Raw genomic sequence first — 22521 nt, 5'->3', positions numbered from 1 at the left:
CATTTTAAGAAACACTGCAACTGATTTTTGAAGTGAATGAAGGATTACATCTTTCTTGGCCTACTATTCCTGAGATTATGGTCATTAATATTAATCACTTCAAGCAGCACTAACCATAAACCTTTTCTATAAGCTTATATTGTCGATATTTTGATGAAATTTTTCAACATATGACCATAAATCTTTAAAACAGATTTCTTAGTGACTGTGTGTTTTTCCATAAAAGTTAGGCTTATGTTTTTATTTATATGGCACATAAATTCTTATTGTTCTTTCTTTGTATATTTACTAATGGTTACTAAAGAGAAATCATTAGAAGTAAAGCTTGGAACCTAATTTAAATACTAAAGAGGGGCAAGGTAACCCTGTTATTGAACTGTAACATATATTAGATTGGCTTTAAGGTAGGCATAGGAATACAATCTAGAGAAACCCTATAAAACCAACTTAAAACAAACATATACCTTGTAAGAAATTTTCTGTTTATTCCAGAAATGTACATATAAATCACCACCATCATTTTCTTTCCAATACTTTAGAAATATAAAATTGAAAAGATGACTAATGTGGAGATATGAAAAATTACTTTCTAGTAGGAGGCACAATATTTGTATATTTTATTGTTTTTAGAAAGTTATTTCCACAGACATATGCCATAGATATTCTCTTAAGTAAAGAATTGTTTTGTCTGTCATCAAGAAATTTTTACTAACAACATAAAAGTAATTGGCCCAACATCAGCATTCTAAAAGTTTTCCTTTGAGACATTAAATTCCCGTTGAATTTTTAATTTGTGTATTTCCAGGTAACCCGATAATATTATGTAATCCTCTAATTTAATAGGGAGAAAATGTTGCCTGAATGTATACAGTATTTTCTGTGTTCTAAGTTCTTGATAGTAAACACTGTTTCTAATTTACTCTTTTGAATATTTAGGTGATAAAATCAAATATGTTGTGGGAGGCTATCATATTATAAGTGGATTTTCAGTGATTAGTCTTCAGCATATAACCTGATAATCATAATATGTTTCTTATCATCTTTTAGTATATGTATGTGGCACTTTCTTATAATCTCCAATTAGGTTGAAAATTAAGTATATAATTGAAGATTTGGATTATGTGAGCAATGTGGAATTGTATTAAGTAATATGCAATATGTAATGTATAATTCTTTAAATAATGCATAATTATCAGAAGATATTTTTGGCATTGTTCACAGTACATGTTAAAAGATTAACTCTTTATTACCTTATTTATTAATTCATGAGATGTTTGTAATCTGGGAATTTTATATACTGTATTAGGTTAGTTGTTTAGTCATTTAATTATAATAAGTCACATTTTCCTAATTTAGTAAAACTTATTAATATCTTTAAAACCTATGTGGCCATAAATATCTATTTCTGTATTTTTGCCATATACATTAAAGTGCTGTTAATATGTTGATACTTGTCACTATAATATAACAATATAAATATTTTTGTTATTACAATATAAGAAATGAAGCTATTTTAGATTTTTTTAGTGACCACTTTATTAATAGAAGATGCTATTTATGTTTTTGGAAAGAAAGTTTAGATAAAAGCAGTAATAAGTGAATGATTGTCATTGGCACAATATTACTTTAAAAAATAAAAGTTAATGTATATACCATAATATGTAATACATAAATGATATGGAAATTAATATTACCTTGAAAAATGAAATGCCGTTTTAGGAAAGGTGTTACAAGTAAAACCTTAGACAAGTTAAATTTAACAGAGTTTAATTAAGCAAAGAATGATTTGTGAATTGGGAAGCCTCCTAATTCTCAGAGAGACTATGAGCAGCCACGTGGTGGAAGATTTACGGAAAGAAAAAGGAAATTGACATTGAGAAAGCAGAAGTCAGGTACATAAACAGTTGGATTGGTCACAGTCTAGCATTTGCCTTATTTAAACATGGTGTGAATAGTTGGCACCCTTTGATTTGCCAAACTTTTGTGATTGGCACAAGAGTAGGTTACAGTCTGTTTACACTTCCATTTAGGTATAGGTCACTAAGTACAGAGAAATCTTTAGACTGAACTTTAAATATGTAAGGAGGCAGCTTTAGGCTAAACTTGACTTAATAAGACATACAGTAGCATTACTGGATTTTTTTAATTAATTCATTCCGCAAATATATACTAAATACCTTCCTTGTATACAGCCTGAGGTAGAAACTGTGGATACAATGACATGAAAATTTATGTGTTTCTGGAGGTTATAATTGAATAGAGAAAAAGCAAAACTAAAACCAGTTGAGAAAGAACAATGATATAATACATTTAGAGTGCTACAGGAGGGCACTTAACATTAGAGGAGGTTTTTCTGCAATGAACATGAAGGGAGAAGTTGAACCGAAATGGTGAAGGATAATTATTAAACCATGAAAAATAGGCTGGAACTTCTCATAGCAGTATGAAATCTTGAAAAATTTTAAATAGATGTCTAATAGGAATATATTTTTATTCACAAAGATTGTCGTGTATGAAGAGTTTAGAATGGATCAGACTAGTAACAGAAAAACCATTTAGTCTGCTCTGCAATCATTCATTCAACATATATATAACATGGCCTACTCTATGTTTGATAGTGTGTTAAGTTTAAGGATATTGTGGAAAACAGAATAGATATACTACTTTCCATCATGGAGCTTACATTATATTAGTGCAACATACTGGACGCAAAATTGAAAACATGAATATATATGCCTAGGTTATATTACTAAATATTAACAAATATTGTATTTGATTCTGTCCTTCTCACACTTTTAAGAAAATGGTTTTTTTTCTCTGTCTGTCCACAGTAGAGTGGGGAAAACGTGGTCAGAATTAACTGTAAGCTTTCAGAACAAGAAACTGTCTTATTTGTTTTTGCTGTAGAAAACCTAGATAACTCAAGACCTAGAGAAAATAAAGAGAAACAAACAAACAAACAAAAAACAAAAGGAAAAGGGAGAACAGGCTATTTAAGTAAATAATATATTTATTTATTTTACTATGTATTTATGTACATATTTTAAAATAGTGGAAAACACTGTGAGAAGAAGAATAAAGTACATGGAGAGAAAATATCTGAGTGGAGACAGATCATTAATAAATACTAAAGCATCAAGAAATGGGAGTTTAGTAAAACAAGATGAATATTGAAGGCATACGATGAGAAAATTCTCTGATATTAGAAAACATTTATCATGTTTAAGAAACTAATATAAAGTTGATGGGGCTAGTAGCTAGTTAGCTAGCAGACAAGACAAATGAAAACTTAAGAATTACATAAGGGTTAAATTCAAGAATTAGAATTTTGCAGTAAGTGCAATGATTAAGAATTGTGAAGGGTTTGAGGTTTTATCCTTCTTTTCAGCTAACAAGTAAGCCCGCATGGATACTTCCAGAAGATAAAAATCTCTCGGATCTGAAAAAAAGACTATTACTTACAGGACAGCAGGCAGCAGTTGTTTTCTATTTCCATGTGCTTTTTGTGTCTCCCAAGACCCACAGAAGCAATGCAGAAGCAGGCACAAGTGGAAGCTGCTCGAACAAGGTGTTTGTGTCACAGGTGAGGAAGTCCAAATCTAGGAAACCCCTGTTTTGTAAAGGACGTTGCCAACCTGGCTTACCTTAGCCATAGACATTTTTTTTTCTTTAATTCTGAATAGACAATAAGTCTGCTCTGTTTCCAAGAGAAAGACACGATTTCATCCTCCATGGCTGTTTGTCACATATACATAGTTGAAAAGGTAATCAGGAAAAAAGCAATAAAAGATCTGTGGAAATATTATGGAGAACTGTCTCTTGACACATTTGTAAACCAGAAATAAAATTTGAAGTCCCTGTTATAGTAGTTTGCTAGTCAGGCATAAGCAGAGCGGGAAATGGCTCCCCCAACCCCACAAGGAAGGTCAGGCAACCAACAGATGATGGTCAGGCAGTTTTCATACTGTCTCTCTAAAATAATTGGTTGCAGCTGGCACCAGGGGAAGCAGTCTCCTAACACATGAAAACAACTGAAATTGGTGATCAGCAGCTTCCCAATAAAATCTCAGGAGTTGGGCGAGTGGGCTCAAGATGTGCACTAAGAGGCAAAATGATGGACTATAATAGGTATATGACCCCTGAGAGACATTTGACTGGTGTGAACCCCCAAAATTTGAGACAGGTCTTAGTTAATTAAGAAAGTTTATTTTGCCAAGGTTGAGGATGCATGCATGTGACACAGACTCAGGAGGTCCTGACAGCATGTGCCCAGGGTGGTCAGAGCACAGTTTGGTTTTATAGATTTTAGGGAGACATGAAACCTCAGTCGACATGTGTAAGAAGAACATTGCTTTGGTCTGGAAGGACAAGACAACTTGAAGTGTGGAGGGGGCTTCCAGGTCACAGGTAGGTAAGAGACAAATGGTTGTATTCCTTTGAGTTTCTGATTAACCTCTCCAAAGGTGGCAATCAGATATGCATTCATCTCAGTGAGCAGAGGGGTGACTTTGCATAGAATGGGAGGTAGATTTGCTCTTAGCAGTTCCTAGCTTGATTTTCCTTTTTGCTTCGTGATTTGGGGGGCTCAAGATGTTTTTCTTTCACACTGGTAAGGGAAGAACAGCTCAAATGAGCATGCATGCAATTCAAATAACTGATTGCTCATGCTCCACTCCCAAGTGTTAGCAGGCTACTGCACATGCAGGCAGCCCATGCCAAAGGAAGAATCAGGGGGGAAGGCAACACAAGACCCCAGGAGTATGCCAATGTATAAAACCCCAAGTCAAGAGGACACACTGTGGACATGGCCTCTAAAATCATCTGCTTGGCCCTCATCCAAGTGTATTTTACTTCCTTTTATTCCTGCTCTAAAGCTTCTAAATAAACTTTCACTCCTACTCTAAAACTTTCCTTGATCTTTCCTTCTGCCCTGTGGCCCTCAGTCCAATTCTTTCTTCTGAGGAAGCAAGAATTGAGCTTGCTGCAGACCGAGATTCACCATGGCTAACACTCTTTGCTGCCATGTAACTCAGATACATTTCACTGGTAACAACCCCAACTAATTGAATAGGCATCCCTGTTGGCCACAGGCATTCCAAAGTTCACCTGAAAAACTAGTTCAGGCCATGATGGGCAGGAGAAGTCAGACATGTGGCATTGTATCTTCCTCCCTTTGGAATTCAGGCAAAGCTGACCGACATTAACATTGAAACAGAGATCTTAATACTCACTAAACAGATTTATTTTAATAATGACATCAAGTGACAGATAGCCAGCCTTGAAAGAAATCAAAGTATTTTTTGCCCAAATATATTTCATTGATGTACTTCAAAATGGGCCTACAAAGATGTCTCTTGTGGAGAACTCTGCATTCTGTATAGAATCCCTTGGCTTTCCAGGTCTTTTCCTCATCCAGGAGAGATTAACTTAGAGTCTGGCACCTTGGTGTTTGATAGAAAATATTTACCATTTATTCTCTCTGAAGACTTCTACTTAAAGGCTTCATCTGCATAATAAATATTTGGTTTCCACAATGTCTTCTCTCTCTCTCTCTTTTTTTTTTTTTTTGAGACAGAGTTTTGCTATCGTCATCCAGGCTGGAGTGCAATGGCACAATCTCTGCCCATGGCAACTTCCCCTCCTAGGTTCAAGAAATTCTTCTGTCTCAGCCTCCTGGGTAGCTGGGATTGCAGGCATATATCACCAGGACTGGCTGATTTTGTATTTTGTATTAGAGACAGAATTTTGCCCTTTTAGTCAGGCTGGTCTCAGACTCCTGACCTCAGGTGATATACCCATCTTGGCCTACCAAAGAGCTGGGATTACAGGTGTAAGCCACTGTGCCCAGCCCACAATGTCTTCTCTTAATCCAAACATTCTTTTCTATTGATTCTAGCACTTTAGATAATAACTTAACTCATTCAACCAATTGCCAGTCAGAAAATCTTTGACTCCACTGATAATCTGGAAGCCCCCACTTTGAATGGTCCTGCCTTTCCAGAGCAAAACAATGTATAACTTCCATGTGTTGATTAATGTCTGCCTGTAACTTCTGTCTCCCTAAATATGTATAAAAGCAATCTGTGAAGTAACAGCCTTGGGCAAATGTTCTCAGAAACTCCTGAGGCTATATTATAGGCATGTTCTTAACCTTGTCAAAATAAACTTCTAAACTTATTGAGACTTTCTCAGATACTTTTTGGTTTACATATCATCAGCTATTTTAATTAATATAGTTGTGAGGCAAAATATATTTCTCTAAATAAGCACTTTGTGTTCTGTGTGAAGGGGTTATACTGGTGGTGTCAAAATTGTGAGGGAGATAGCAGTTTGGAGCCTATATAGTTTTCTATGCATAGTGATTATAACTGTTGCAATATAACCTGGAGAAGGGATGATACCAGTTTACCAAAGAAAGTAAAAATTATAGCAGTATACCAAAGAAAGTGACAGTGAGGATTTAGAATTAGTAATATATGCATAGGTTTCTGATGTGAAGAACTGGAGAAGGTAGTAAAACTGACTAAGAAAAAGATCAAGGCACAAAGGCAAATTTGAAAGTGTGTTGGATGAGGAGTGAAGATTCATGAATTCAATTTTGAAAAATAAAATAATGAAAGTTTTACATGATAGACATTTCTAAATGTCACTGAGCTTATGAAAAAATAGACATAGTAATTCTGTATTCAACTAGACAATTTGCACATGAAAATTATCCTTTTTGAGAATTATAATCTGATTAAAGCTCCCAAATATTCCAATGCCCTTTTGAAACTTTCTTTTTAATGTCTATGACACATATACTAGGGAATTTAAAAAACTATATAGCTGATCTGAAATTAAAAATAGGAATATGTTACTATGTAAAACGAACTCAAATGAATGGTAATTATTATTTGCTGAAGAATGTTTGTAGAGATAACATGGGTTATAATTTTCAAAACTCTGAGTTCTTATCCTATTAAGACAGTGTATGAGTAGAACTTAGGGTAGATATGGCTTTTAAAAAATTTTTTACTTGAAGATAATCCGTTAGATATTTCTCAATGTTTACCTAGATAAGGACAATTTTAGTCATAATTCTAGTTACCCAGTTAAATATTTAAGACCAAGTAAAGTCCCAATATCCCTAAAAGTATAGAATTAAGCTATGTCAAAAGCTTTCATATAATTTTTAGCATAGAGTAGTGAGCTTGTCACATTCTATTCATAATGTAGCAAGATTAAATTGTGTATTATCATCTAATGGGAAAAAAAAGGATGAAAAAAGAAAACGTTTAAAATAGCATAGTCTCTCATTATTCAAGTGTTTCCTGACTCATGTTCCTCTAGGACATCTGAAGATATTTAGTTTCATTGTTCTTTGAGTAGCCTATGAATATTTCAGCACCAAATGGTTGAATGTTCTTTTTACTAGTCCACATAAATTGCAGTACAAATATGTTTTTTTATCTGTGTTGCTGGGAAAGTTGGTGATTTAGGGAATCTTAGGCTTTATTTTAAACAATGAAACAACTACTTAGGGACTAAAATAGTTATTTTATTTAAGATTGTTAAGATTGTAAAACAGTATGTATATCACGTTTTCTTTAATAATGAAATGGTATTTTATTTTAATAATTATATGGAATAATATTTCTCAAACACCGAAAGCATTAGTGCACATAAAAAGTTTGAATGAAACCATTCTTTTTTCCTTCAATAGGAGATTTCTTTTGTCTCTTCACACAAGTCTTTTGAAAAGGTTGAAAGACTCTATGGATTGATCACTCATAATGACACTCACTTAGACTGTGTAATACATCAGACATACAGAAGGCCTCAAAGCCCTGGCTCCATGAACATAATAAAATTTGAGCTGATAGAAAATAATATAATAAATATGTATAATAAGTTTTATACACAGAAACCCTGATTTTCATATCCGTATATTAAATTAAGATAATTCTAGATGAGTAAGAGGAAGCAGATATTATTGTCTCATATTGATATTTCCAGAAGTTTGTGGAATTAAAGTAAATCTTCTAATATTTCCTAAAAATGCATAATAAGGGTGTACATTTCAAGCCCAGGTCCAAAGTCATGGCCACATGCATCTTATTTTTAAACATTACTTATTTTTAAATATAAGTAAGGAAAAACTAAATAGAAAAATTACATTTAAATTTGGAGTTATTAAATAAATGAAACAAAACATTACCAAAGTTGAAATAAAGTATCTGGAATTGAGAAAAAATATATTTTTCCAGTGCTATAAGGGTTTCCCCTTAACACAATATTTTTCTATAATCCCTGTTCATTATTGTCCACATTATCAACATGACATGTTTACCATTACTTAGGCATTCGAGAGATGATATTATCTCTTTTTTTGAGGCGGAGTCCCACTCTGTCACCCAAGCTGGAGTTCAATGGCCTGATCTCTGCTCACTGCAACCTCTGCCTCCCAGATTCAAGTAATTCTCCTGCTTCAGCCTTCCTGAGTAGCCAGGAATACAGGCACCTACTATGATGCCCAGCTAATTTTTTAGAGACAGAGTTTCACCATGTTGGCCATGCTGGTCTCGAACTCCTGACCTCAAGTAATCCTCCGTGCCTGACCGATATAATCCTTTTTATTTAAAGAAAACCATGTGGCTGGGGTGATGACTCATGCTAGTAAGCGCAGCACTTTGGGAGGCTGGGGAGGGCAGATCACTTGAGGTCAGAAGTTTGAGACCAGCATGGCCAACATGGCAAAACCCCATCGCTACTAAAAATACAAAAATCAGTTGGGCATGGTGGTGGGTGCCTGTAATACCAGCTATTTTGGAGGCTGAGGCAGGAGAACAGCTTGAACCCAGGAGGCAGATGTTTCAGTGAGCTGAGATTGTACAACTGCATGCCAGACTGGGTGACAGAGCAAGACTTGGTCTCAAAAAAAAGAAAACCATGTGATACCTTTTTAGTTTAAGCTATATGATTAAAGTGAAATAAATTTATAGGAGATACAAAAGTAGATTAGGGTTTTAAAATGCTATTTCCTTTAAGAATTCAAATAACATATATTAATGCTATAAATTTATAATACTTCTTAATGGACAGATAAAATTGTATGAATTTAGTTTGTAAAGCATGATGTTTTGAAGTATATATGCATTATGGAAGGATTAAATTCAGCTAATTAATGTATGTGTTGCCTTATATATTAATATATTTTTCTGGTGAGAGACTTTACAACCACTGTATTAGCATTTTTAAAGAATACAAAATACTGTTGACTATGGTCACATATTAATACACAATAGATCTTTTCAATTTATTCCTCATAAGTGAAATTTTATATACTTTGACCTGGATAATATATGGTTTTTATTGTGTTGCAGTACATTCATTCTATCCCTAATTATTGATTTTTTATTGTTAAAAAAATGTTGGTTGGGCAGGCATATAATCTCAGAATTTTGGGAGGTCAAGGTGGGCAGATCATGAGGTAAGCAGATTGAGACCATCCTGGCTAACACAGTGAAACCCCCTCTCTAGTAAAAATACAAAAAAGTAGCCATGTGTGGTGGCACATGCCTGTAGTCCCAGCTACTAAGGAGGCTGAAACAGGAGAATCGCTTGAATCCGGGCGGCAGAGGTTGCAGCAAGCTGAGATCACACCACTGCACTCCAACCTGGGTGACAGAGTGAGAATCCATCTCAACAAAAAGAAAAAGTTGATTTTTTTCCATTTTTTGAATCTACTAAGAATATTATATGATTATTCTTCATTTGGTTAATGTGGTATTTTACATTTATTGATTTGTGTCTGCTGTACCATCATTGCCTACCAGGAATATATTCTGCTTGGTCATGATGAATAATCTTTTTAATGTCCTAGTTATTTTGGTTTGCAGTATTTTGTTGAAGATTTTTGAATCTATTTTCATTATGAATGTTAGTCTTTTTTGTTTATTTGTTTCACTTGGGGTATCTTTGTCTGGCTTTGGCTAAAGAATGATTTTGTTGCATATAACATTTTCAGTTGGTAGCTTTTTCTTTTTTCTTCATCACCACTTGGAATATAATACCCTAGTCTCTCCTGGCCTGTTAGGTTTCTGTTAAGAAGTCTGCTGCTAGCCTTTTAAAAAAATTTCTTATATGTTATTTGCTTCTTTTCTCTTGCTACTTTCAGGATCTTCTCTTTTTCTTTGGTTTTTGACAGTTTGGTTGTAATGTGTCTCAGTGTAGTCTTGTTTATATTGAATCTGATTGGAGATATTTGACTTTTCTCTATTGGGACATTTATATTTTTTTTCTAATTTGTAAAGCATTCTGCTACTATTTTTAAAATATGATTTCTACTCCTTTATGATGTTTTCTTATTTATAAATTCCTATGGCTTCAAAATATGCTCTTTTGATACAATCTCATGAATCTCATATGCTTTCTAAATTTATTTTTATTCTTTATTTTCCTGCCCTGGGTTTATATTTTCAAATAATTTGTCTTTGAGTTAATGAATTCTTTCCTATTCTTTAATTTTGCTAGTGATGCTCTCAATAACATTTTTTGTTTTTGCTCTTTTATTTAGTTCGTTGTATTTTCAAGCTCCATTTTTAAAAATTATTATTTCCATCTATTAAATTTCTTATTCTACTCACATTTTTTCTTTTTTTTTATTTTTTCTCTGTATTTTCTTAACATTTACTGAGCTTCCTTAAAACCTTTATTTTAGGTACTTTGTTACACAATTTATACATCTTCATTTTTTAGGATAATTCACTGGCACTTTATTTTGTCCATTCAGTGATGCCATTTTTCCCAGATTGTCCTTAATCCTTGTGAATATGCATCAATGTCTGTATATTTGAAGACAAAGGTGCTTATTGCAGTCATCACAAACTGACTTTGCCTGGGCAAATCCCTTAGCAGTCAACTTGCCCAAAGATTCTGGGCAGGCTCTTTGGCCAGTTCTTAGCTTGGGGCCGATTGTGGCTGGTGTAGCACCAGTGTGCCCTTGATGCTCAGGGTGGCTATAGGCTGCCTGATACTGAGGGCTGTCTGGAACTTGGGGCCTCTGACATTGGCTCAGTGGTGGTATGGAAGTGAGATCAAGTCTGCCATGCAAGCCAGAAGAAGTCTGGGGTTGTGTTGTCCTACCTGGCCCTGCAGCAGAACTAGAAGCTTTGTCTAGAGGTACTGGCCTGAAATCTGGGACCATAAGGTTTTCTGTTCTGGATTTTATTGTGTTAGGTCTGATGTTGCAGGGTCTAACACAGTTCTGTGCTCCTTTCCGGCTCTTGACCCCAAGCAAACAATAACTCTCTGCACTGTGTAGCCTTGGTGTCAGGGAGTAGTGACATAAGTAATATACTAGTGTTCTTCCTTTCTTTTTTTCTTAATTGCATTTTAGGTTTTGGGGTACATGTGCACAACATGCAAGATAGTTGCATAGGTACACACGTGGCAGGGTGATTTGCTGTCTTCCTCCCCTTCACCCACATCTGGCATTTCTCCCCATGTTATCCCTCCCCAGCTCCCCGCCACTGTCGCTCCCCTATTCCCCCCCAATAGACACCAGTGTGTAGTGCTCCCCTCCCTGTGTCCATGTGTTCTCATTGTTCATCACCCACCTATGAGTGAGAATATGCAGTATTTCATTTTCTGTTCTTGTGTCAGTTTGCTGAGAATGATGGTCTCCAGATTCATCCATGTCCCTACAAACGACACCAACTCATCATTTCTGATTGCTGCATAATATTCCATGGCGTATATGTGCCACATTTTCCCAATCCAGTCTATCATCAATTGGCATTTGGGTTGGTTCCAGTTCTTTGCTATTGTAAACAATGCTGCAATGAACATTCATGTTCATGTATGCTTATAGTAGAACAATTTATATTCCCTTGGATATATACCCAGTAATGGGATTGCTGGGTCAAAGGGAATTTCTATTTCTACGTCTTTGAGGAATCGCCACACTGTCTTCCACAATGGTTGAACTAACTTACGCTCCCACCAGCATCTGTTGTCTCCAGATTTTTTAATAATCGTCATTCTAACTGGCATGAGATGGTATCTCAATGTAGTTTTAATTTGCATTTCTCTGATGACCAGTGATGATGAGCATTTTTTCATATGGTTGTTGAACTCATGTATGTCTTCTTTTGTAAAGTGTCTGTTCATATCCTTTGCCCATTTTTGAATGGGCTTGTTTCTTTTTTCCTGTAATTCTGTTTGAGTTCTTTGTAAATTCTGGATATCAGCCCTTTGTCAGATGCGTAAATGGCAAAAATGTTTTCCCATTCTGTTGGTTTCTGATTCACTCTATAATAATAATAATATAATAAAATATATTATTATTATTTGTATACACTTTATTTCTTTTTCTTGCCTGATTGCTCTAGCTAGAACTTCCAGTACTATATTGAATAGGAGTGGTGAGAGAGGGCGTCCTTGTCTAGTGCTGGATTTCAAAGGGAATGCTTCCAGTTTTTGCCCATTCAATATGATATTGGCTGTTGGTTTGTCATAAATAGTTTTATTATTATTATTTGGCTCTGTTTCTTTTGCCATGCAGAAGCTGTGGAGTTTCATTAGGTCCCATTTGTCTATTTTGGCTTTTGCTGCCAGTGCTTTTGATGTTTTGGTCATGAAGTCCTTGCCTACTCCTATGTCCTGAATGGTTTTGCCTAGATTTTCTTCTAGGGTTTTGATGGTGCTAGGTATTATGTTTAAGTCTTTAACCCATCTGTAGTTAATTTTAGTGTAAGGTGTCAGGAAGGGGTCCATTTTCTGCTTTCTGCACATGGCTAGCCCATTTTCTAAGCAGCATTTATTAAACAGGGAATCCTTTCTCCATTGCATGCTTTGTCAGGTTTATTAAAGATTGTAGGGTTGTAGGTATGTTATGTTGCCTCCGATGCCTCTGTTCTGTTCCATTGGTCTATATCTCTGTTTTGGTACCAGTACCATGCTGTCTTGATTACTGTAGCCTTGTAGTATAGTTTGAAGTCTGATAGTGTGATGCCTCCTGCTGTGTTCTTTTTGCTTAGAATTGACTTGGCTATGCAGGCTCTCTTTTGGTTCCACATGAAGTTCAAGGTTGGATTTTCCAGTTGTGAAGAAAGTCAATGGTAGCTTGATGGGGATAGCGTTGAGTCTGTAAATTACTTTGGGCAGTATGGCCATTTTCATGATATTGATTCTTCCTAACCATGAACATGGAATATTTCTCCATCTGTTTGTGTCCTCTCTTATTTCATTGAGCAGTGGTTTGTAGTTCTCCTTCAAGAGGTCCCTTATGTTCCTTGTGAGTTGTATTCCTAAGTATTTTATTCTCTTTGTAGCAATCCTGAATGGAAGTTCGTTCTTGATTTGGCTCTCTTTAAGTCTGTTATTGGTGTAGACGAATGCTTGTGATTTTTGCACATTGATTTTATATCCTGAGACTTTGCTGAAGTTGCTTATCAGTTTCAGAAGTTTTGGGGCCGAGATGATGGGGTCTTCTAGCTATACTATCAGGTAGTCTACAAATAGAGACAATTTGGCTTCCTCCTTTCCTATTTGTATACACTTTATTTCTTTTTCTTGCCTGATTGCTCTGGCTAGAACTTCCAGTACTATATTGAATAGGAGTGGTGAGAGAGGGCGTCCTTGTCTAGTGCTGGATTTCAAAGGGAATGCTTCCAGTTTTTGCCCATTCAGTATGATATTGGCTGTTGGTTTGTCATAAATAGCTTTTATTATTTTGAGATACATTCCATCAATACCGAGTTTATTGAGGGTTTTTAGCCTAAAGGGCTGTTTAATTTTGTCAAAGGCCTTCTGTGCATCAATTGAGATAATCATGTGGTTTTTGTTTTTGGTTCTGTTTATGTGGTGAATTACCTTTATAAACTTGCGTATGTTGAACCAGCCTTGCATCCCTGAGAATAATTCTACTTGATCATGATGGATACGTTTTTGATGTGCTGTTTCAATCAGCTTGCCAGTATTTTATTGAAGATTTTTGCATCTATATTCATCATGGATATTGGTCTGAAGTTTTCTTTTCTTATTGAGTCTCTGCTGGATTTTGGTATCAGGATGATGTTGGTCTCATAAAATGATTTGGAAAGGATTCCCTCTTTTTGGATTATTTGGAATAGTTTTAGAAGGAATGGTAACAGTCTCTTTTTGTGTGTCTGGTGGAATTCGGCTGTGATCCCATTTGGAGCTGTTTTTTTGTGTGTGGTAGGCTCTTAATTGATGCCTCAACTTCAGACCTTGGTATTGTTCTATTCTTAGTTTCGGCTTCCTCCTGGTTTAGGCTTCAGAGGACACAAGTGTCCAGAAATTTATCCATTTCTTCCAGGTTTACTAGTTTATGTGCATAGAGTTGTTTGTAATATTCTCTGATGACGGTTTGAATTTCTGTGGGATCTGTGGTGATTTCCCCATTATTGTTTTTTATTGCATCTATTTGGTTATTCTCTCTTTTCTTTTTTATCAATCTGGCTAGTGGTCTGTCTATTTTGTTTATCTTTTCAGAAAACCAGCTCTTGAATTTATTGATTATTTGAAGGGGTTTTCATGTCTCTATCTCCTTCAGTTCTGCTCTGATCTTAGTTATTTCTTGTCTTCTGCTAGGTTTTGAGTTTTTTTTGCTCCTCTAGCCCTTTCAATTTTGATGATAGGGTGTCAATTTTGGATCTCTCCAGTCTTCTCATGTGGGCACTTATTGCTATATATTTTCCTCTAGAGACTGCTTTAATTGTGTTCCAGAGATTCTGGCATGTTGTGTCTTCATTCTCATTGGTTTCGAAGAACTTCTTTATTTCTGCCTTCATTTCGTTGTTTATCCAGTCAACATTCAAGAGCCAGTTGTTCAGTTTCCATGAAGCTCTGTGGTTCTGAGTTTGTTTCTGAATTCTGAGTTCTAATTTGATTGCACTATGGTCTGAAAGACTGTTATGATTTCAGTTGTTTTGCATTTGCTGAGGAGTGCTTTACTTCCAATTATGTGGTCAATTTTAGAGTAGGTGTAATGTGGTGCTGAGAAGAATGTATATTTTGTGGATTTGGGGTGGAGAGTTCTGTAAATGTCTATCAGGTTTGCTAGCTCCAGGTCTGAGTTCAAGACCTGGATATCCTTGTTAATTTTCTGTCTGGTTGATCTGTCTAATATTGACAGTGGAGTGTTAAAGTCACCCACTATTATTGTGTGGGAGTCTAAGTATCTTTGTAAGTCATTAAGAACTTGCCTTATATATCTGGGTGCTCTTGTATTGGGTCCATATATACTTAGAATCGTTAGCTCTTCTTGTTGTATCGATTTTTTTACCATTATGTAATGTCCTTCTTTGTCTCTTTTGATCTTTGTTGCTTTAAAGTCTATTTTATCAGAGATGAGACTTGCAACTCCTGCTTTTTTGCTCTCCATTTGCTTGGTAAATCTTCTTCCATCCCTTTATTTTGAGCCTTTGTGTATCCTTGCATTTGAGATGGGTTTCCTGGATACAGCACATGGACAGGTTTTGGCTTTTTATCCAATTTGTGAGTCTGTGTCTTTTGATCGGTGCATTTTGCCCATTTACATTTAGGGTTAGTATTGTTATGTGTGAATTTCATACTGCCATTTTGGTGCTAGCTGACTGATTTGCCCATTAGTTGATGCAGATTCTTCATTTTGTTGATGCTTTTTAGCATTTGGTATGTTTTTGGAATGGCTGGTACTGGTTGTTTTCTTCTATGTGTAGTGCCCTTTTCAGGAGCTCTTGTAAAGCAGGCCTGGTGGTCACAAAGTCTCTGAGTACTTGCTTGCTTGCAAAGGATTTTATTTTTTCTTCACTCATGAAGCTCAGTTGGCTGGATATGGAATTCTGGGTTGAAACTTCTTTTCTTTAAGGCTGTTGAATATTGGCCCCCACTCTCTTCTGGCTTGTAGGGTTTCTGCTGAGAGATCTGCTGTGAGTCTGATGGGCTTCCCTTTGTAACTGACACGACCTTTCTCTCTGACTGCCCTTAGCATTTTCTCCTTCATTTCAACCCTGGTGAATCTGATGATTTTATGCCTTGGGGTTGCTCTTCTTGTGGAATATCTTTGTGGTGTTCTCTGTATTTCCTGGATTTGAATATTGGCCTGCCTTGTTAGGTTGGGGAAATTTTCCCGGATGATATCCTGAAGAGTATTTTCCAGCTTGGATTCATTCTCTTTATCACATGCAGGTACACATATCAAGCATAGATTAGGTCTCTTCACATATTCCCCTATTTATTGGCAACTTCGTTCATTCCTTTTTGTGCTTCTTTCTCTAATCTTGGCTTCTTGTTTTATTTCATTGAGTTGATCTTTGACTTCTGATATCCTTTCTTCTGCTTGGTCAATTAGGCTGTTGAAACTTGTGCGTGCTTCATGCAGTTCTCGTGTTGTGTTTTTCGGCTCCTTAAATTCACTCATATTCCTCTCTAACTTGTCCATTCTTGTGATCATTTCCTCAAATATTTTTTCAAGGTTCTTAGTTTCTTTGCATTGATTTAGAACATGTTCTTATAGCTCACAGAAGTTTCTCATTACCCACCTTTTGAATTCCGATTCTGTCATTTCATCACACTCGTTCTCTGTCCAGCTTTGTTCCCTTGCTGGTGAGGAGTTGTGGTCCCTTTTATGGGCGAGGTGTTCTCGTTTTGGGTGTTTTTCTCCTTTTTGCACTTTCTTCTCATCTTTGTGACTTTATCCACCTGGCATCTGAGTAGTTGCTGATTTTCTAATTGGGTCTCTGAGTGGACGTCCAGATTGTTGATGATGAAGTATTACTGATTCTTAGTTTTCCTTCTAACAGTCTTGCCCCTCTGCTGTAGGACTACTGAGGTCCACTCCAGGCCCTGCTTGCCTGGGGTACACCTGTAGCAGCTGCAGAGACGTGAGGGTTGCTACCTCTTTCTTCTCTGCTATCTTTGTCCCTGAATGATGCCCACCAAATGTCAGTCTGATCAGTCCTTTGTGAGGTGACTCTTTGGATATATGGGGGTCAGGGAGCTGCTTGAGGAGACTGTCTGTACTTTATACTTGAGGAGACAGTCTGTACTTTATAGGAGCTCAAGTGCTGAGCTGTGAGCTCCGATTTTCATTCAGGGGTGCTAGGCAGGCATGTTTAAGTCTGCTGCAGTAGAACTCATAAAGCCCCTTTTTTTCCTCTGGTGCTCTGTCCTGGGGAGTTTGGGCTATATTTATGAGTATCCATTGCACTGTCCTGCCCAGCAAGGAGGCAATCTAATCACTGCCTGCCTGTAGTGGCTATACTGAACTGTCATGGGCTCCACCCTGTTGCCATGGGCTCTGCCCTGTTGCTGTGGGCTCCGCCCTGCTGCCATGGGCTCAACCCTGCTGCCGTGGGCTCCACCCTGCTGCTGTGTGTAATTCCCTGTAGTTCTGTTAATATGGGTGTGGTTAGAGCTGCCGTTGTGATGATGGCTCACATCTGTAGTGGCAGACTCTCTGTTATGGCGGGATGCCTCAGCAATGGCAGGCTGTGTCAGCAATGGCAGACTGCGTCAGCAATGGCAGTGTACCTCTGTAGGGGTCGAGTGCCTTGGTAATGGCAGATGCCCCTCCCCCTCCGAGCCACAAAATCCTGGGTTCGGCTGTGCTTGCCATGAAACTTTCAACCCCGAGTGTTTCCAATTGCTGTTTTGTTTGTTTCTGTGGGGGTGGGACCCACCGAGCCTGATCACCTGGCTCCTTTCCTCAGAGCCCTTTTTTTTTTTAAGTTGAATGTTTGACTCTCTCCCAGGTGTTCCAGTCGCCTGCTGAAAGAGTGCCGGGGTCTGTGTGATTTTCCATGCAGCAACCCACTGTGCCAATTGGAACCACGTTGCTGCCTGGGAATCTTCTGGCCTGGCTTTCTGTTTAAGTCCCATTTTATCAGATGAATGTGCTAATCTGCCTTCTGAAATCTCTGTTTGCTGGTTTAACAGGGCAACCAAACCAGTGTATTTTGTATGGTGTGCCGCTGTGCTGCGGCCCCAGCCTAAACAGCCACGCCAGCCCAAACAGCCACACTGGCAGCCCATGGGGCTTCTACACCTGGGAATCTCCTGGTCTGTGAGCAATAAAGATCCATCTGGAAATGTGGTGTCCACTCACCATCTGCAGTTTCACTGGGAACTGCAATCCTGAGTTGGTCCTACAGCGCCATCTTCTCCTCTCATGTGCCACTAGTGTTCTTTCTACCCTCTTCAATGTATCTTTACTTATTATCATGGTATCAGGTATCATAATCTAAAACCTGTATTTTTTATAGTTCTTGTGAAGGTATGTTTGTTCATGGATAGTTGTTCAAATGGATATTACTGTTGGAGCATGATTATTAGAGAGAAGTATTTTGCCATCTTGTTCTGCCCCTTTCTACTTTCTTATAATTGATTATATTGGTCATTTTGCAAGAGAAAAAAATGGTCTAAAATATTCTGAAAAAACAGAAAGACTACTTGTTGGCTATATAAGATGTCTCTTGCTTAACGTTTTAATGTGGTCAATATTCTTATGTTAGTACAGACAAATTACCTTCTTTTCATGCAGCATATGCATCAGATTAATTATTATAATATTGCCTATAACATAAACACCTGTTTTTCCTCTCTTATGGCCTAAGGTATTTATTACTCAAACAAATCACTTTGTTCTAGTAACAATGCTTGAGATATTAGAGAGACAACCGTCTTGAATAACTTTATGGATTCAATAATTGGTCATTCTGTGACCTTTCATGTTAAAAATTTTAAATCTTTTTAATACTAGAGAAAATGCAATATTCTCAATTTTAATTCCTGATTAATATTGGCTACCATTTTTTGTCCACCCAAACAAAGCATTACAAATGACATGAAATAAAAAATATAATGAGCAACAATATACCCTGTGAAATAAGGAGAATATACAAGTATATACTCAACAATATTCACAAAATCAGAATTATTTGAAGAACTCAGATATCTCAATATATAGATTAATGTGAAAAACTGTTAAAATCACAATGATTGCATTGAAACAGAGTAATAAAAATAGTTAAATGAAGGATGAAGAGTCATTGTAGAATCTTTCTGTTTGTTTGCTTTGAGACAATGTCTCACTCTGTAGCTCAAGCTGGAGTGCAGTGGTGCCATCTCAGCTTATTGCAACCTCCACCTCTGGGCATCAAGTGATTCTCATGCCTCAGCCTCCTGAGTAGCTGGAGTTACAGGCACACACCACCATGCCCAGCTAATTTTTCATATTTAGTAGAGACAAGGTTACACCATATTGCCCAAGGTGGTCTTCAACACCAGAACTCAAATGACCTGTCCATCTTGACTCCCAAAGTCCTGGGATTACAAGTGTGAGCCACTACACCTGGCCTAGAATCTGTTAAGAGAAGTCTAAAGTTAGAGTTATCCACCTGCATAACAGAAATATGAGAGTCTATTTAAAATCTGCATACTGTAAATAGAGTAGGGTGATACAATAGTGCTCTATAACACATACTTACAACGTAAGTCTCTTTTATGATTATTGATTCAAAGTACAATTTTTTATTCCCCAACATGGTAACATCTTTAGTGAGAAAAATTGATTGCCTGGTAGAATTCAAGGGACTCTTATATTACTGGAGCAGTTTTAGAAACATCTCCTTGGTGATAATTTTTTAAGTTTCAGTAACTAAAAATTCATCTGGATATTGAAAAGAATTCATAGTATCTAACTTATCAATTACATTTTTTTTTAAATATTTTATTGGATTATAGGTTTTGGGGTACATGAGCAGAGCATGCAAGACAGTTGCGTAGGTACACACATGGCAGTGTGCTTTGCTTTTCTTCTCCCCTTCACCCACATTTGGCATTTCTCCCCAGGCTATCCCTCCCCACCTCCCCCTCCCACTGGCCCTCCCCTTTTCCCCCCAATAGACCCCAGTGTTTAGTACTCCCCTTTCTGTGTCCATGTGTTCTCATTTTTCATCACCCACCTATGAGTGAGAATATGCGGTGTTTCATTTTCTGTTCTTGTGTCAGTTTGCTGAGGATGATGTTTTCCAGATTCATCCATGTCCCTACAAACGACACGAACTCATCATTTCTGATTGCTGCATAATATTCCATGGTGTATATGTGCCACATTTTTCCAATCCAGTCTATTATCAATGGGCATTTGGGTTGATTCCAGGTCTTTGCTATTGTAAACAGTGCTGCAATGAACATTCGTGTACATGTGTCCTTATAGTAGAACGATTTATAGTCTTTTGGATATATACCCAGTAATGGGATTGCTGGGTCAAATGGAATTTCTATTTCTAAGGCCTTGAGAAATCGCCACACTGTCTTCCACAATGGTTGAACTAATTTACACTCCCACCAACAGTGTAAAAGTGTTCCTTTTTCTCCACATCCTCTCCAGCATCTGTTGTCTCCAGATTTTTTAATGATCGCCATTCTAACTGGCGTGAGATGGTATCTCAATGTGGTTTTGATTTGCATCTCTCTGATGACCAGTGACGATGAGCATTTTTTCATATGATTGTTGGCCTCATGTATGTCTTCTTTCGTAAAGTATCTGTTCATATCCTTTGCCCACTTTTGAATGGGCTTGTTTGTTTTTTTCCTGTAAATCTGCTTGAGTTGTTTGTAAATTCTGGATATCAGCCCTTTGTCAGATGGGTAGACTGCAAAAATTTTTTCCCATTCTGTTGGTTGCCGATCCACTCTCGTGACTGTTTCTTTTGCCGTGCAGAAGCTGTGGAGTTTCATTAGGTCCCATTTGTCTATTTTGGCTTTTGTTGCCAATGCTCTTGGTGTTTTGTTCATGAAGTCCTTGCCTACTCCTATGTCCTGGATAGTTTTGCCTAGATTTCCTTCTAGGGTTTTTATGGTGCCAGGTCTTATGTTTAAGTCTTTAATCCATCTGGAGTTGATTTTAGTGTAAGGTGTCAGGAAGGGGTCCAGTTTCTGCTTTCTGCACATGGCTAGCCAGTTTTCCCAACACCATTTGTTAAACATGGAATCCTTGCCCCATTGCTTGTTTTTGTCAGGTTTATCAAAGATTGTATAGTTGTATGTATGTTGTGTTGCCTCCGGTGCCTCTGTTTTGTTCCATTGGTCTATATCTCTGTTTTGGTACCAGTACCATGCTGTTTTGATTACTGTAGCCTTGTAGTATAGTTTGAAATCCGGTAGTGTGATGTCCCCCGCTGTGTTCTTTTTGCTTAGAATTGACTTGGCTATGTGGGCTCTCTTTTGGTTCCATATGAAGTTCATGGTGGTTTTTTCCAGTTCTGTGAAGAAAGTCAATGGTAGCTTGATGGGGATAGCATTGATTCTGTAAATTACTTTGGGCAGTATAGCCATTTTCACGATATTAATTCTTCCTAACCATGAACATGGAATGTTTCTCCATCTGTTTGTGTCCTCTCTGATTTCGTTGAGCAGTGGTTTGTAGTTCTCCTTGAAGAGGTCCCTTACGTTCCTTGTGAGTTGTCTTCCAAGGTATTTTATTCTTTTTGTAGCAATTGCGAATGGCAGTTCGCTCTTGATTTGGCTTTCTTTAAGTCTGTTATTGGTGTAGACGAATGCTTGTGATTTTTGCACATTGATTTTATATCCTGAGACTTTGCTGAAGTTGTTTATCAGTTTCAGGAGTTTTTGGGCTGCGGCGATGGGGTCTTCTAGGTATACTATCATGTCGTCTGCAAATAGAGACAATTTGGCTTCCACCTTTCCTATTTGAATACCCTTTATTTCTTTTTCTTGCCTGATTGCTCTGGCTAGAACTTTCAGTACTATATTGAATAGGAGTGGTGAGAGAGGGCATCCTTGTCTAGTACCAGATTTCAAAGGGAATCCTTCCAGTTTTTGCCCATTCAGTATGATATTGGCTGTTGGTTTGTCATAAATAGCTTTTGTTACTTTGAGATACGTTCCATCGATACCGAGTTTATTGAGGGTTTTTAGCATAAAGGGCTGTTGAATTTTGTCAAATGCCTTCTCTGCGTCAATTGAGATAATCATGTGGTTTTTGTTTTTGGTTCTGTTTATGTGGTGAATTACGTTGATAGACTTGCGTATGTTGAACCAGCCTTGCATCACTGGGATGAATCCTACTTGATCATGATGAATAAGTTTTTTGATTTGCTGTTGCAATCGGCTTGCCAATATTTTATTGAAGATTTTTGCATCTATGTTCATCATGGATATTGGCCTGAAGTTTTCTTTTCTCGTTGGGTCTCTGCCGGGTTTTGGTATCAGGATGATGTTGGTCTCATAAAATGATTTGGGAAGGATTCCCTCTTTTTGGATTGTTTGAAATAGTTTTAGAAGGAATGGTACCAGCTCCTCCTTGTGTGTCTGGTAGAATTCGGCTGTGAACCCATCTGGACCCGGGCTTTTTTTGTGTGGTAGGCTCTTAATTGCTGCCTCAACTTCAGACCTTGTTATTGGTCTATTCATAGTTTCAGCTTCCTCCTGGTTTAGGATTGGGAGGACACAGGAGTCCAGGAATTTATCCATTTCTTCCAGGTTTACTAGTTTATGTGAATAGAGTTG

This window comes from Callithrix jacchus, chromosome 3 (assembly GCF_049354715.1).
Source record: "Callithrix jacchus isolate 240 chromosome 3, calJac240_pri, whole genome shotgun sequence".
NCBI lineage: Eukaryota > Metazoa > Chordata > Mammalia > Primates > Cebidae > Callithrix > Callithrix jacchus.
The sequence above is the reverse complement of the archived record's forward strand: the minus strand, read 5'-3'. Positions refer to the sequence as shown.